General features: G+C 43.2%; 1 pseudogene; it reads left to right on the forward strand.

Moving 5' to 3' along the window:
• Positions 1-4,336: 4,336 nt before the first annotated feature.
• On the forward strand, positions 4,337-6,211 carry LOC115786553 (uncharacterized; annotated as a pseudogene).
• The last annotated feature ends 6,142 nt before the right edge of the window (positions 6,212-12,353 follow it).

Raw genomic sequence — 12,353 nt, forward strand, 5'->3', positions numbered from 1 at the left:
TTACATATTATATTATTTATCAATGTGGTTTGCACTACCCTCTTGTACAGTGTCAGCCTTAATATAACTCTTCGTTACCTACTTTTATATTTTTATCTATTTCATTTCAATATGGATATGTATAGTTTAATATTCATCAGTGCCACTCTCACTTAATGTTATGTTTAGTTACTGTAGATTGTATTTTCCTGCTGCTGTTACACAATAATTTCCCTTGCGAGATCAATAATCTATCTATCTGTCTGTCTGTCTGTCTGTCTATCTGTCTATCTGTCTGTCTGTCTGTCTATCTATCTTCTCAACACAATAATGCAAATGTCCATAATGAATGTCCATATTTTTGACAGCTGTAGTTCAGACTGAAATATTTTCTATAAAACACCCCCCTCTTTTCAAATGAGTGACTCATTTAAACAGTGGAAAAGGTGTGAGACTGTAGTCTTGTAGAACTAGGTGTCCTCAGAACCTACATTTTCAGTTAAGTAAAACACCACAGATATAGAGTCATCATTGCCATAAGCAAACAAACGACTCTTTCAAAAGCTGGACAAAAATGTACTTTATGTATCAATGCTGATCATTCGGTAATAGTCTGAACACGCTATTATGCTGTTGTAAAAGATTTATAGTTTTTGTGCCTCTACAGATTAAGACACTTATGTTTTTAATTTAGGAATAATTGTGACTTCATCGCATGTGCATCAAATTTTGGAAGAGGCCCAGCAATGTCACTGGTTAAAGGCATGTATCTGCTCTCAAAATTAAAGTATTGAATAAACAGTAAATTTGTTAATATTTCCAGTTGATAAGGAGACTTATTACATTTCAAATGCAAGTCAAAATCTTGGGCACCATGTCAGGTGGAAAATAAGCAGAGCTTTAAACATCGTCTGTAATGACTTTTTACTAAATGCTTTTTTACTAAAATTCATTCTTTTCAAATGATAAATACAGCTTTGTTTTTTTTTCTTCATTAATTTCACTGTAACAACCCCAAAATGTCATTCTTTAGGATGATATTTTTGCATATTCAATTTTTCTTCAGTAAAACACACATTGAACACCAGGCTTTGATGCTTCTGGAATGAGTGTGTCTAATACACAATTTGTCACCGTAACTGTGTTTTGTTGTTAAAGAGCACAGCAGCTGCAGGGAAGGCTCTGCTCTGCACTTTGAACACTCTGTGTTATGTTGTCTTGTGATCGGGTATTTTTCTCACATTAACGCCTTCTTTAGTTTCTTTAAAGTCAGATTTTGTTAACACAAACTCCATGTGAAATTGGCAGTGCACAAGAGAGGTGAAGAAGAAGAGCATGGAGCGGGTGGAGACAAGTGTTGGGGTGTGAAAGTGAAAGTGAAGAGTGAAAGTTAAGGTTTAAAAGACCTGCTATGATGGATTGTTTGGAGAAAGTGGCACTGACAAAAAGACAGGAGGCCGAGCTGAAGATGTTCAGATCTTTACTGGGAGTGACCAAGATGGACAAGATTAGAAATGAGTACATCAGGGGGACAGCTCAGGTGAGCAGTTTGGAGACAAAGTAAAAGAGGCGGGGCTGAGATGGTTTTACTTGTGCGGAGGAGGGAAAGTGTCAGGAGAAAAAGAGGAAGGCCTCAGAGGAGGTTCATGGATCTGACAAAGGAGAATACCAGCGTACGGTGATATGATACGGTGATTTGGGGTGGCTGTACCTCAGGAGGTAGAGAAGGTCACCTACTGATCGGAAGGTTGGCGGTTCGATTCCTGGCTTCTCCAGTCTGCATGCCAATGTATCCTTGGGCAAGATACTCAACCCCAAGTTGCTCTCCGACTCAAGCGCTGGAGTGTGAATGTTAGATAATAAAAGCACTTAGCTTAGTTACTCGTGGAAGTGCTCTTGTGAATGGGGTAAGTGTAAACGTGTTGTATAAGCGCTTTGAGTGCTCAGAGTAGAAAAGCGCTGTATAAGAACTAGTCGATTTACCATGATTGAAGAAGAAAAAAAAAGACTTTATTTAAAAAGAACACTTTTATTAAACCTCCATTCATACTTGTACACTCATCTGCTCACTTATTTGTTTCTGCATGTTTATCCATAATAAACACAGCAGATTTATTCATAAGCTTAGTAGTAATTTGTTCATCAGAGGGACTAAACACATGCATCTGTGACATGAAGTGAAATAATCATTATTTTTAATGTTGTAGGGAAAAACAAAAATCCCCATGTCTCATGAGAGTCTCATGTCTCTTCATGAGACTCTCATAATGTTTCAGAAAGTGTGATCACAGAAAAGTTTTGAACAAAACTATAGCATTATGAATTCTGTGGACAGGACTAGTAACTACTAAGCACAATCACTGTTACCTGTTACATCATGTTCTCTCTCCTAATAACATGACACAAAAAAGTCTTCTGATGGCTGCTTCCAGCAGGATAACTATGTCATTTAGCTAAAATCATCTCAAGGTGGCTTCTTGAATATTACAGTGAGTTCACTGTACTCAAAATACCTCCATAGTCACCAGATCTCAATCCAGTAGAGCACCTTTGGGATGTGGTGGAACATGGACGTGCAACCAAGAAATCTGCAGCAGCTGCATAATGGTCTCATGTCAATACAGATCAAAATCTGTGAAGAATATTTCCAGCACCTTGTTGAATCTATGCATTATCTTTGAATTAAGGTAGTTGTGAAGGGAAAAGGGGGTCCAGCTTGGTACTAGCAAGGTGTAACTAATAAAATGTCTCTCTCGCTGGTGAGTGTATAATGAAGCATAGTTAGTACTCATCTATATTAATAATTTATATTAATATAATTGTTGTTATTACAGTTAAATGGAAAAATACAAAATATACAACTTATTTATATTGCTAAAGACATAAAAACATAATCCTTTGTGCAGATCAAGTCCATTTATAACCTTTTAAAAAATGTAATATTCAAAAGTAAGTTATGCTAGCATAGTTTATAAAGCTGTTAACTAATCTGTTAGTATCTACAGGAAGTTAATAAGTATGTGCTCTAAGTTGATGCCTACAAATGACACAGTCCTAAACACAACATAAACAGATTTTACTTATACTTGACATAGACTCACCATGGGCATGTATGTCATGGATGGTAATATTAGTCTTTTAACTATTTCTTTGAACTGTTTCTTTATACAGCATACATATTTAATTACTTTAAAGAATTGTCTCAATAACTGAATTTATTTTGGATTTTCCTGAATCCACACAGGGTCAAAAGCATACATACAGTACCAGTCCAAAGTTTGGACTGGTACTATACAGGCACAAATACATACATACATACACTGACTTAAAAGTTTTTGTGTGGTGCTGAAGATTCTACAGTGTTTTTTTTTTTTACTTGACAAGGCCAAGGCCTGTTAATTGCTCATTAGTGATCATGATTGACTGCAACTGATAGATTTTCTATGACAGCATAAAAAGGATTTGTTGACAACACTCATCAGATCAACCAATACTCAGAAGAATGGAAAAGTCAAAGGAATTCAATGAATATCTCAGAAAGATTGTAGATTCACACAAGTTTTGAAGGTCTTATGGAGCCATTTCTAAACAACTGCAGATTCCAAGATGATCACTTCAAACAATTGTATGTAAATACAAGTTATTCAGATATTTCACTTCTTTGCCAAGGTCTTGAAGACGACCCAAATTGTTACCCTTAGATGAGAGGAAATTGGTTAGGATACTCAAGAACAACCCAGGAACCACTAAGGTTCAGGTCAAACTGCTGGAACACCAGCATCACTCACAATGAAGCAAGTTTTACACTGATATTGTCTGAAGGGCACCAACCAAGAAAGAAGCCCCTGCTCCAAAACTGACACCTTCAAGCTCAACTGAAATTTGCTGATGACCACAGGGGAAAGCCAAATGCCTTCTGGAATAGTTTTATGGTCAAACAAAACAAAGATTAAACTATTTGACCACAATGTCAAAAGGCAGGTTTGGAGGAGTAACGGTGAGGCTTTCAAAAAAGATAGACTAATGAAGGAGGACTACCTACAATTTTTTCAACTTCACCTCAGAGCAACAGCTAGACAGTTGAAACATGGACACACCCGGGTGTTCCAACAGGACAGTGATCCCAAACACACATCCAAACTGGTTTTGGAATGGATAAAGCAGGCTAAGTTTAAGTTTCTGGAATGGCCTTCCAAAGTGCCAACCTCAGTCCAACTGAAAATTTGTGGACTATGTTTAAAAGCTGCGTCCATGCCAGGAAACCAAGCAATTTAACTGAACTCCACCAATTCAGCTAAAAACAGTGGTCAAATAATTATGCCAGAATGTTTTTGATGGCAAACAAAATCATCTGGTCATGGTGCAACTTGCTAAGGGACAGCACCTCAGGAAGGAGCTCAAAGCAGTGAAGAGGCAGTACAAGAAAGCAGGCGATGTGGAAAAGGGAGGGCTATTAGATCTATGGGCAATCATGAGGAACGAGCTACTGACCTTGCAGAGAGCAGAGTACCACATGAGAAGGCACAAGGAGACAGCAAGAAAAAGAGATGCATTACAAACTGACCAAGAAGCTCCTGGGTCAGAAGCGGTCTGGCCGCCTAACCTGCTCAGAAGACACAATCAACAGACACCTTAGAAGCACCTATAGTGACAGTGGGAGAAACCATCCACTGGGAGTATGCGAGTCTCTTATTAACCCACCACAGCCAGTAATGGACTTCAATCTGAAGGAACCCAGATTGAGGGAAGTGGAAGATATAGTAAGAAGGGCAAGAGCAAGCTCAGCACCTGGCCCGAGTGGAGTTCCCTATAAGGTGTACAAGAACTGCCCAAAGCTTCTCCACCACCTGTTGAGGGCCTTGAAGGTGGTCTGGAGGAGGGTGCACTATCTCGGTGATTCTATTCACACTAGCAATGAACATGCTGGTGAGGTCTGTGGAACCAGAGTGCCGTGGTCCTCTTAGCAAGTCAGGAACAAGAAAACCGCCAATCAGACCCAGCTCAGAATCCTGCCAAGAAATCTTTGGCCTCTGCTCATTAATGAGGTGCCCACGGCAGCTACCTATGTAGATGACTGGGCCTGCCATGCAGCATCACTCTGTATGGGAATACCAACAAGCTTAGGCTCCCCTATAGTTCTGTCAGGGAGTTGTTCATCCTAGTTCGTGCAAGAGAACACCTACAGTATAGGGACTCAAGAGACAGCAAAGGGTCAGGAGCAGCCCCATCGTTGTGAAGACAGGGAGGAAGTGGAAGGCAGGAGAGGCAGTACAGCAGGCACTTCTTTTGGGGGGGCAGAGCTGGGCTTGGGAGGGTAACATCAATCCAACTCAACACAGTCAAGGGGAAGAAAAGGCACAAACTGTTGCAGGGGGAGGTGCGCACCGCTGTGGAGGAGGAGCGGCGGACCAGTGCAGTTGCCATGTGACAGGAAGGAGCTGGGACAAGGTGGGAGCAGGTGATGGAGCGGAAAGTGACCTGGCAGGACATCTGGAAGTGAAATTTACAGAGGATTAAGTTCCTGATTCAGGGGGTATATGAGTTTCTTCCCAGCCCATCAAACCTCTTTGCATGGGGCAAGGTTGAAACACCAGTCTGCCCCCTTTGTTCAAGGCCAGGGACCCTCGAGCATATCCTGAGCAGCTGCTTCAATGCACTGGGTGAAGGTTACTGCTGGAGGCATGATCAGGTCCTGAAGTCCAGCAAGAAAGGGATTGGTGATAGACCCACCAAAGGCATGGCTAGTACCAACAGGTTTGTCAGGGCAGGTGAACAGCCAAGGATTAGACCCAAGAGTGGCTCAAGAGGCCTGCTTTCCATGGCACAGGACTGGGTGATGTCAGTTGATCTGGGTCGACAACTAAAAATCCCATCTCACATCACCCAGTCTGCCTTGAGACCAGACATTATCCTGGTGTCAAGCTCCACAAGACATTTTATCCTTTTGGAACTGACAGTTCCCTGGGAGGACAGGATGGAGGAGGCACAGGAGAGGAAAAGGGCAAAATATCAGGAGCTGGTGGAGGACTGCTGCAGGAATGGGTGGAGAACCATGTGCATGCCAGTGGAAGTGGGCTGTCGGGGGTTTGCAGACCACTCACTCAACAAGGCCTATGGAACCCTGGGCATCAAAGGGCAAAGCAGAAGGTCAGCTATTAAGATCAACATACAGGCAGCGGAAAAGGCTTCGAGATGGCTGTGGCTAAAGAGGGGGGAGAAATGGGGGACGTAGTTAGCCATTTGGTCACATGCTGGGGCTTGATCAACTCCAGTCGAGTCACCTGGCAGAGGGTGTCTGTTGTAAGACCCGGAACACCCAATGAAGCCAGGATACAACACTGATGATGTGTCCAAGGTAGAGCAGCAGAAGATGTATGCTAAACATCCAAATATTTGTTATGGCCCTGGCCATATTTTATCATAGATCAATGTGTCTGGGATATATGTAAACTGTCTCTGGATGAGTGTTCTTTCTCTTTTAAGATCTCTCTCCAACTTTCCTGTCCCTCTCCACTGTACACTGTCCAATAAAGGCAAAAAGGCCAAAAAATATCTTTAAAAAAAAAAAAAACCAAAAAAAAAACCTGTCTTCAGCAGTTGCCCCCCAGGCAGCAACTGAAAGCAGGAGCACGTACAAGCCCTGTCCTCAGCCTCTAAACGTTTCTGATAATTGTGTGTTTTCCTGTGAGAAACTCAGCCTTGTGTAATGTGTTTTGTAAATAGCTGTAAATATCACTGAAGCAGAAGGGGTGAACTGCCTATTTATTTTTGTGCAGTTTTCATTTGTTTGTTGTGTTAGGGAGTCAGGGATAGGTACCTATCTTTTGTTTGATTTCATTTCACACAGGGTTTACGTTGCACTCCTTTGGAGTAGCTGGTTTTGTTTGTTATTTTGGCATTGGTTCACCCTGGAGTTTATGCTTTCAGTTTTTGGTATTTACCTCTTGTTCAAGAGTGGTAATAAACCAGTAGATTATCTTTGAAATCAATTTAACATTTCAGTTATTTTTCATTTGCTTGCTTATTTCTAACTGCTGGCTTACTTGTGGTTCCTAGGATACTTAAGAGTAGAATGGGAGGCAGAGCCTTCAGCTTTCAGGCCCCTCTTCTGTGGAACCAGCTCCCAGTTTGGATTTGGAGACACCCTCTCTATTTTTAAGATTAGGCTTAAAACTTTCCTTTTTGATCAAGCTTATAGTTAGGGCTGGATCAGTTGACCCTGAACCATCCTTAGTTATACTGCTATAGGCTTAGGCTGCTGGGGGGATCCCATAATGCACTGTTTCTTCTTATTCACCTCTTTTTACTCTGTTTATACTTCACTCTGCATTTAATCATTAGTTATTAATCTCTGTCACTCTTCCACAGGAACCCACAAAAGGGAGTTTTTCCTTCCTACTGTCAGCAAATGCTTGCTCACAGGGGGTCGTTTTGACTGTTGGATTTTCTGTGTATTATCGTAGGCTCTTTACCTTACAATATAAAGCACTCTGAGGCTTGTTGTGATTTGGTGCTATACAAATAAAATTGAATTATTTACTGTTGTGCTTGCTTGTGTGCCTATAATGTAAAACTGCTACTGGAACTTTAATTTCCCTGACAGAATCCTCCCAAAGAGATTAATAAAGTTTGATCTAATCTAAGCTCTAATCTAATCTACCTTGGCAGCACTGCACAGTACAGTTGTGGTCAGAAGGTTACAGTCTGGCTTCTGTTTTTTGTGTTGTTCCAATACACAAAGGAAATAAACATGTGCATAACAGAAGATGTGTAATTGCAATAATTTTCTGGGAGAAATACTTCATTTTCTGTAAAAATTTCAGGGGTGCCAACATTTTCGGCCATGACTGTACATACACTCATCATGGGCTTGAATGTCATGGTAATTTGAGGCTTTCAGTGATTGCTTTGTTCTGTTTTGATTGTGTAGCACCCCACCTCTTTATATTGTGTTCTGACCGGGAACCCCAGGATTGACCAAACTAGGTGGGGTGTGGGTCCGATGCAAAGTGGATACCACGAAGGTTCACTTGTGGACAATGATGTGATGACTATTAAGAAACTTAAATCACACACTATTTAAAATAACACTGACTCAGATGACTCTTTAACTCCAAAACTGAACATTTACTGAACGTGAACGCAAGATAGAAAACCACACTTTTAAATGCAAAATGTAAGATACAAATGAAACACTAAAACACTTGTATTCTTATAATACCAGTAAAAATATTGAACTCAACCTTTGCTTTTCCCAATCAGTCCGAATGGATTAGGCTTATAAGGGTTAATTCTAACTACTCTGTCATTCAAATATACACAGTCACTTAACAGTACTCATACATGGGCCCCACACACACGCTCGCATTCACACAAACGTTGCAGGCCTGATTGTTGTGTGCTGCAGCACAGTGGCGAAACTCCTCTTCACTCACCGATAGCTGCACCAGAAACGTCTGACTTACAGTTCCGCGTTGCGAACCAGCTCACCCTCTCGTCCCCTCCGGACGACAGTCAACCAGTTCTCGTCTGCAGTCTGTTTCCGCTCACCACTCGCCACCGACAGGGCAAAGAAGATGGCGCTCGTCACCGCGACGAGCTCCTGCTAGCCGTTAGCTGCTAGCCGCCGATGCTGATGCCTCGCTCTGAATCACCGTCGTCTGCGGCTGCACAGCTGTCGGGCAGGCGGTTTCCCAACGCCTCCTACTAACAGTCACTGGATAGTATTTACTAGTCAGTTCTCTTCTGTTAGTTTATCGTGTGCTAGCGCGCTCCGAGCCAACAATGCTGCGTCCGTTCTCCGTTTTTTCTCTCTTCTCCTCTCCTTTCTCTCTCATCACACCCAGCCAAATACAACAGGTAGACATGCACAGACCACCTTCACTGACCACTCAGAAAATACGAACTAAGAGTGTTAGCTCTGTTACATTCAGCAACTTTGTAAGAAAACATTATATTTACATAACATTATTCCTCTTCCATTACACAATACACATTATATGCAAAGTACATTACACTCCTGTTAACTTTGCTTTTATGTCCAAAGGAATTAAGCTTATTTAATCCCCATTTTTCCATCCGGGCTACACCCTCCCCCTTCTAGAATGTTTTGATGTCCCCATCAAACCAACAGCTTAGCTAATTTGAATCTCCATGCACTGTCTAGTGAGATTCAATTTAATGCAGGAAGGGCATAAGGCCATAGGGTGACACCAGAGGGTCTGGCAGGGGTGGCATTGTGAATCTCTGTACGTGCCGCTTCCAACCAGCACTCCCTGGCTCAATACAGTTAAGGGCTGATCAGATGGTCTTCCCAGTTCATCATAACTCAGTCTGACAACTGGCTTCTTGACTCTCTTTGTGCGTTCCGTTGGAGGGTCCCTGTCTTCCAGTAGCACCTCCCTCTCCACTGCTACTGCCTGTAAGTCAGTAACTGTACCTTCCTCAGAGTTGTGAAGCAGATTTGGGGAGTCGAGAGCTTCTGGAGTTGAGTCACCCTCCTCCAGTTCAGGAGATGAAACTTCTAGAGGAACTACGCTTGGGGCTTGACCTTGGCCTCGGTCTCTCAACAACAGACCTGGTCGTGTCAGAAGTTTCTCACAGTCCATATGTAATGATCGTGATGGGCCTGCATATTCACATTCAGACTCTGATGAGAACATGGCATCTTCCTGATCTACAGTTTGTTTGGTCGCTGCGAGTCTCCTTTGGGATCTTGTGACCGGTGTCTGAAATGATTCGGGCTCAGTGTCGTTTGGCAGTCTCACTAGATAGCCAATCGGTAGTAAGTGGTTGCGGTGTACTGTCTTTTCTACCCCCAGTCCCTTCTCAGGTTTTACTCTGTAGACTGGTAGGTTGGGAAATTTCTCCACCACGACATATGGTGTAGATCGCCACTTACTTTTCAACTTGTGTTTGCCGGTAACCCCCAAGTTTCTCAGTAGTACTCGGTCTCCTTTTCCCAGAGTCTGCTCTTTCACATGTTTATCATGAGCTTTCTTGTTTCTCTGATGACTCTTGTCAGATGCTTGTGTTGCGAGGTGGTATGCTTGACGCAGATCACCTTTCAGCTTAGCCACGTACTTGTGATGTGACAAACTCTTTTGATCCTCATCCAGTGCATCAAAACAGATGTCCACAGGTAGACGCGCCTCCCTGCCAAACATGAGCAGGTAGGGCGAGTACCCTGTTGCTTCGTTCTGAGTGCAATTGTAAGCATGCACCAAATGACTGAGACTCTGACTCCATTTCTGCTTTTGCTTCGGATCTAGGGTTCCGAGCATAGACAGCAGCGTACGGTTAAATCTCTCTGGTTGCGGATCTCCTTGAGGATGGTAGGGCGTTGTCCTAGACTTCCGAATCCCCAACATTTTGAGAAGATCTTGAATGAGTTTGCTCTCAAAATCCCGACCTTGATCAGAATGTATCCGTGCCGGAAGTCCATAGTGCACAAAGTATTTCTCACAGAGAATCTTGGCAACTGTGGACGCCCGTTGATCTTTGGCCGGAAAAGCTTGGGCATATCTGGTAAAATGATCGGTTACTACAAGGATGTTGGCATACCCCTGGGAATCTGGTTCCAAGGACAGAAAGTCTATGCATACCAGATCAAGTGGTCCGCTACTGGTAATCTGGTTTAATGGTGCAGCTCTTTGGGGCTGAGCTTTACGCGTGATACATCTACCACAGTTTCTTATGTACTGCTCTACTTCTGCACACATTTTGGGCCAGTAGAATCGATCCCGTATGAGTTTAGCAGTCTTGTCCAATCCTAGATGACCGGACTCATCGTGCAGCGACTTCAGAACCATGGCAACCAGCTCCCTTGGTAACACTAGCTGATATACCTCATTACCAGATTGCCTCTGCACCTTTCTGTAAAGCAGATCATCTCGGATCACCAACTTATTGGCTTCTCTCTGAAGCAGTACGGCTTCTGAGTTGGCCTCCTTGTCTGGTGAAAACAGGAATTCTCCATTCACAGATTTCTTGACTGGAGCAATCACTGGATCATTATCTTGCGCTTTAATAAGTTCTGCCTTACTTATCTGGGTCAAAGCACTGTGGTCCAATCGAGTGGGGAAAACAAAACACTCTGGGAGTGCCTCAGGGGAAACCCCTAATGACTCGGCATATCCCATGTTCCCTCCTGCCGACTTTCTGCAGGAGATTTGCTTGCAGAGGGCTTTGACACTGTCGAGGGGCATTGTTTTCCACTCGGGGCTCTCCGATGGCAGAGGATTGCGTGACAGTGAGTCAGCATCAATATTAGTGCTTCCAGGTCGGTACTGTAAAGTGAAATCGTAAGTTGAGAGGGCAGCCAGCCAACGATGACCAGTGGCATTGAGCTTGGCTGTGGTCAGAATATACGTGAGGGGATTATTATCGGCCCTCACCGTGAACTGAGCACCATACAAGTAATCGTGAAACTTCTCCACTACTGCCCATTTCAACGCCAGGAATTCAAGTTGGTGCACCGGGTAGTTCTTTTCCGAGGAACTGAGCTTTCGGCTAGCAAACGCCACAGGTCGCAAACCTTCAGGATGTTCTTGATTGAGTACTGCGCCCAAACCATGAAGGCTGGCATCTATGTGTAACACATAGGGCTTGGATGGATCAGCGAATGCCAGAACGGGTGCATTTGTGAGACAGTGTTTAATCTTTTGAAAAGCCTCTGTGCAAGCAGGACCCCACCTATCTCCAAAGGGTTCATTTACACTGTAATAGGTCTTTTCTGGGACTTTGGCAGTTTTCTTCTTTCTCTGAGTTGGTGGGTAACCTTTGCAGAGCTCCGTGAGTGGTCTGACTTGAATAGAGTAGTTTTTTATAAAGCGACGGTAGTACCCACAGAACCCCAAGAATGACTGCAGTGATGGAAGGTCAGTGGGTTGCTTCCAGCGAGTTACTGCTTCCACTTTGCTTGGGTCGGTGGCAATACCATTTTCAGACACTATGTGTCCCACATATGTCACTTGAGGTCTGCAGAACTGACATTTGTCTATTGCCAACTTCAGTCCAGTCTCTTCCAGTCTGTCAAGGACCTTGAACAGTCTTTGTTCATGTTCTTCTAAGGTTTTTCCAAACACTATTAAATCATCCAAATACACTATGACCTCAAGCATGTGCATGTCCCCAACCGCTTTTTCCATTACTCTCTGGAAGGTTGCTGGGGCTCCTGTTATCCCTTGGGGCATCCTTTCGAATTGGTAAAATCCCAAAGGGCATATGAAAGCGGTTTTTTCCTTGTCGTCTTCTGCCATTGGGATTTGATAATACCCGCTGCGCAGATCCAGGACTGAAAACCATCTGCTTCCAGACAAACAGTCCAAGGCCTCGTCAATTCGAGGAATGGTGTACTGATAAGGAATAGTTCT

This window comes from Archocentrus centrarchus, chromosome 10 (genome assembly GCF_007364275.1).
Source record: "Archocentrus centrarchus isolate MPI-CPG fArcCen1 chromosome 10, fArcCen1, whole genome shotgun sequence".
In the NCBI taxonomy this organism is placed as follows: Eukaryota; Metazoa; Chordata; class Actinopteri; order Cichliformes; family Cichlidae; genus Archocentrus; species Archocentrus centrarchus.